The following is a 5922-nucleotide window of genomic DNA, read 5'->3' as shown; positions in this document are numbered from 1 at the left end:
ATATATATATATATATATAGAACAGAGAGTTACCATGTGACCCAGCAATCCACTCCTAGGTATGTACTCAAGAGAATTGAACACATATGTTCACATATAAACTGTACATGAATGTTGACAGCAGCATTATTCATAATAGCCAAAATGTGGAAAAAACCCAAATAGGTATGTACTCAAGAGAATTGAACACATATGTTCACATATAAACTGTACATGAATGTTGACGGCAGCATTATTCATAATAGCCAAAATGTGGAAAAAACCCAAACATCCATCAACTGATGAATAGACAAGTAAAATGTAATACAGCCATACAATGCAATGTTATTCAGCCATAAAAAAGAGTGAAGCACTAATACATGCTACAGCACGGGTGAACCTTGGAGACGTTATACTAAGTATAACGTCAGATGCAAAGCAGCCAGATGCAAAAGGCCACATTTTGTATAATTCCATTTATATTAAGTTTCCAGAATAGGCAAATCCGTAAAGATAGAAAGTAGATGTCAGGGAGGGAGGAATGGGTATGGGGTTTTTTGGGAATGGTCTAGAATTAGATAGTGGTAACAATGGCACAACCTTGTGAATATACTAAGAATCACTGAATCATACATTTTAAAAGGGTAAATTTTATGGTATGTATTTCAACACAAATTTCATCAAAATGAAAAAGAAAACCTGACTCTTGATCCTCCCCTGAAAACTTCTCCCCTGAAGCCTCTCCCAATTCCATCCTGATGGGTGGATCATCTGATCATCCATCCTGGTCTTCAGGCTGACCCATCCATCCTGTTGGTCAGGCCAAACATTTTGGAGCCATTCTCTTATTTTCTTACGCCCCACATCCAATCCATTAGAATATCATAATGGTTTTTCCTTTAAAATATATCCAGGATCCAAACACTTCTTTCTAATCCCCTCCACTGCTATGACTCTTGTGGGAGCATCTTTACCTTGTATCTTATTTACTGCAGGACTTTCCTCCCGTCTCCCTGTTTCTACCCTTGCCACTCTAAAGGCAATTCTCAACACTGCATCAGGGGAATCTTCTCAAAGCTTAAGTTAGATTCCATCCCTCCTCTACTCAAAACCCTGCAAGGGCTGCAATCTTACTCCAAGAAAAACTCAAAGCACTTACTATGGCCTCCAAGGCCTCATGGTCCCCCTGTTTCCCCATTCCTTCTCATTTTCTACCAACCTCACTCACTTAACTCCACCTCCTGAGCACTCCTGGAACACAACAGGCAGCTCTCGGGCCAGGGCCTTTGCCCTGCAGCTGTCTTTGTCCTGGAAAAGTCTGCCTCCGGCTATCTGCCTCGTTATCTCTGCCTCTGTTGCCTTGCTGTGACTTTCTTGTGAGACCTACTGTGACTACACCTCACCCTCAACACCTCTGTTCTCCCACACCCTGCTCTTCTTCTTTTCTGTTGTACTTAACACCATCAAAATGTTATATAATTTACTTATTTATTTATGTATGTTTATTCCTACTCCAGTGTAAGAGCCAGATGGGAGAGGGCTTTTGCCTGCTTTGTTCACTGCTGTATCCCAAGTGCCTAGAATAGCAACTGGCTCATAGCATCGCTCATTAAATATTTGCTGAATGTATGAGCGAGCTCTGAAAAATGAGAGGGAATTAACTAGGAAAAGCAGTTGGAGGGGGCAGTGGGGGAGAATGCTCTGGGCAGAGGAACGATATGTAGAAACGCCTTAACAAATGAAGGGAGGAAAAATAACACTTGCTCATCAAACAGGTGGCATAAAGTCATTTGATAAAAGTTAACACCCATTTATGATACAGACAAACTCAATTTGCTTAACAAACTTTAAACAAACTCATGAACTTGCTTTTTAGGTTGATAGTTATCTACTAGAAACTTAGAGCAAACACTACGTAATAATGGAACATTAGAAGCATTCCCACGGTCCAGTTGTCCTCTGGCTTAGGGAGGATCACACTTCTCTACCCCATTGAAAGTTAGGCTTAGCCATGGGACTTGCTTTGAAATCCTAGTGGACAGAATATGTGTTACTTTAGGGTGGAAGCTTCCAAAGCCAATGCATAATTCATCTCATCCCTTCCTCCTGCCATAGTGATCACAGAAGCACCTGTCTATGGAGGCACAGCTCCTCTGTCAGCCTGGATCTCTGAGAAACAGCAATAAGGGAATAAGGGAAACAGCAATAAGGGAACCCCTGTCCCCACCTCATGACTCAGGTTGCAAATGAAGTATGAGAAATAAATTTATATCATGTTAAACCACTAGATTTGGGGATGTTTTGTTACTGCAGCATACCTGACCTATCCTGAATGATACACCCAGTGTAGTCAGAAATGAACCAATGACTCTCTACTCTTCAACAATGTACTGGAAGTTACAGCTAATGCAGCAAGAAATTAAAAACAAACAAGAAGTTTAAGAATTGGAAAGGAAGAGGCCAAATTGCCACTGTTTGTGGTGATGTGATTATCGGGAAAATACAAGAGCAACAACTTATGAGTTCAGCAAAGTGGCTGCACAGGGATGAATATTAACAAATCAATAACAGCTTGAAAATGTAATAATAATTTTAAAATTCCACTTACCATAGTAACAAAAACGAAATACTTAGGAATAAACTAATTAGAAATATAATAAAATTGTATTGAAGGACACAAATAAAAAGACCAAAATAAATGGAGAGATGTGTTATGTTCAAGAATGGGATGACTAACACTGCAAAGATGTTGATTCTCCCCACATTAATTTAAAACTTCAATGCAATCCTAATCAAATACCAAAAGGACTTGACAGAATGCTTCTAAAATGTATATGTCCGTTCATTTAGTCAACAAAAACTTATGGTAAACCTACTATGGGTCTGAACCTGTTTTAGGTGCTGGAGATACAGTAATGCACAACCACAATAAAAAATCCTGCCTTCATGAAGCTTTTATTCTAATGGAGAAAAATGATAATAAACACATTGACAAATAGATACATAATATCTCATGGTGATTTTACACAGTATATATAAACGTGCAACAATAACCCCTTGAAAAAAGAACCAGTGGTGGGGGTTAGGAGGTTGCCTTACCAGATCTAAAGACATATAAAACTTCAGTTTTTAAAACAGCTGGCACTGGTGCATACACATAGATGAAAGAATGGAATAGTCCTAAAACAAACTCATACATTTAGGGGGATTCGACATAGGAGAAAGGAGGCATTTTAAACCAGTGAGGCAAGTATGAATTCTTTATAAGAGGTGTTGTGACAATTAACTTATGGAAAAAGTTGATCCCTACTTCATACCATATACAAACATAAATCCAGTTTAAAATCCCAAATTTTAAAAAAAGAAACAACCTCAAATTTTTAGAAGAAAGTGTCAAAGAACATCATTATAATTTGCAGGTCGAAAGTGCCTTTTAAATATTCTTGGTGGGGAGGGGAATGTAAATTGGTACATTTTGGAGGGCAATTTATCAGAATCATTTAAAGTGGACATACACATAATCTGTCAATTCCACTTCTAGATATTTAATCTAGAAAAACACTTGCCCAGATACATAAAGATATATATGGATATTCATTGCAGCAATTCTTGCAATATCAAGAAATGGAATAAATTCAAAATTCAATATCATATGTAATATCAACATGGAAATAAATTAATAAGATGTGGTATATTTATATATAGAATTAGTTATTATTCATCATTTTAAAAGAATGAACCAGAACTAAATCTCTGTGTATGAATATATTCATATGTAATATCAACATGGAAATAAATTAATAAGATGTGGTATATTTATATATAGAATTATTGTTATTATTCATCATTTTAAAAGAATGAACCAGAACTAAATCTCTGTGTATGAATATACGCAGATATAAAAACATATTTTTGTGTATAAGCAGTCAGTTCCCAAAGTCACCTACAATGTGATGCCATTTATATTTATATTTTTAAACACACACACCTCAAAATAATACTATATATTGTCTATGTATTGTAGTGTCTGTATATTGTAGTGTATTGGCCAGGATTCTCCATAGAAACAGAAGCAATAGAAGGTTGTACATACATATGTATGTGTGTGTGTATATGTTTAATCTTTTGGTTCTCATATATATGAGAGAGAGAATGATTGATTTACTATAAGGAATTGGCTCCTGCGATTTAGAGACTAAAAAGTCCCATGATCTGCCATCTGCAAGCTGGAAACCCAGGAAAGCTGGTGGTGTAGTTCCAGCCTAAGTCTGGAGTCCTGAGAATGACGCGTGCTGATGGTGTAAGTCTCAGGCCAAGGGCAGGAGAAGATCGATGTCCCAACTCAAGCAGTCAGGCAGAGGCAGCAACTCCTCCTGTCCCCCACCTTTTTGTTCTATGCAGGCCCTCAGTGAATTGGATGTATTAGCCCACACTGAGGAGAGCAATCTGCTTTACTCAGTCTTCTGATTCCAGTGCTATCTCACCCAGAAACACACCCCAAAGCAATGTTTTACCAAATATCTGGGGACCCTGAGACCCAGTCAAGTTGACACATAAAATTAACCATCATGTATAGTAATCCCTAACATCTATTCAGCATTTACTATGAGCCTGGCACGATCCTAATCATGTAACATGGAACTTATCATTTAGATCTTAAAACTGCACTATTAATTACTATTATTAATCCTTACTTCACAGATGATAAAACTGGGGCACAGAAAGGTTAAGTAACTTGTTTAAACTTACACAGTCAGGAAGTAGGAGCACTAGGAATCAAACCTCAGCAGTTTGGCTCCAGAACCGTAGTGTTGGACCTCTATGGTGGTCACATTAATCCCTAACAGTGGGCTTCTCCAGGCAGCGGAGGGAGGGACTGCTTGGGAAGAGGGTGGGCAGAGGTCAATATGGCTTTACAATATCTGTAGTGTTCTATGTTTCAAAGAATAAAGTATATTGGCATGTTATATGTGATGTTAAAGTTAACTTTAAAAGTGATATGTTGACTATGTATAAAATTAGATACTCATTTTTCATAATATGGTGATGAGAGCGACAAGGGAGTAGACAGTGCTCCGTAAGCCTCTAATGTGGACCAGACCCAATTAGATGGGGAGGGGTATTTGGGAGACTTTCCTGAGGAAGCGCCTTTGAGCTGAGTTACAAATGATGTATGTGTATTAGTCAACAAAGTTGAGGGATCTGGCATGGGAAACAGCATGAGCAAAGGCCCTGAGGGGGCGCTACAAATTCCAGGAGCTGAGAAAAAACAGGGGCATTAGACCCTAGAGAAAGAGGGGGCATGGCATGAGAAGAGGCTGGAGAGGGAGCAGGGGCCAGACGCCAGTCTTTCAGGCTAAGGAAGGGACTGGGGGTTTCGTTCTCAGAGCAAGGTGAGAGGCTGAGTAAGCTGAAGACTGAAAATGCTGACTGGCACCATGGAAGTCCCTGTAGTCACTTTAGCAAGAGCTGTGTTACTCTAGTGAGTGGAAATGCCAAGAAAAAGGCTGAAATGCAGACATCTCTGTCAAAACATGTGGATTTGAAGCACGACACCAGGATAGGGAGGCACCTGAAGGGAGAATGTACAATCGAGTGATGGGTTTTATTTTTGCTGCTGTTGCTATTTTAATGAAGGGAGAGACTTCTGCACATGAAGACAAATCCACAAGGATGCTCATCACAGAATTGTTTATTATAACAGCAACAACAACAACAAAGAGAACCTAAATATTCAACAATAGATCAATTAACCAAATTACAAAATATCCAAATGATGAAATACAATTCAGTACTTAAAAAATCATATTGCAGGGGCCGGCCCGGCGGCGCACTGGATAGTGCACCGCTTGGGAAGTGCGGCGGCGCTCCCGCCCGAGGGTTCGGATCCCACATACAGACCGGTTCCCGCTCACTGGCTGAGCGAGGCGCGGGAGCAACACC

This window comes from Galeopterus variegatus, unplaced genomic scaffold, assembly GCF_000696425.1.
Source record: "Galeopterus variegatus unplaced genomic scaffold, G_variegatus-3.0.2 Scaffold325, whole genome shotgun sequence".
In the NCBI taxonomy this organism is placed as follows: Eukaryota; Metazoa; Chordata; class Mammalia; order Dermoptera; family Cynocephalidae; genus Galeopterus; species Galeopterus variegatus.
The sequence above is the reverse complement of the archived record's forward strand: the minus strand, read 5'-3'. Positions refer to the sequence as shown.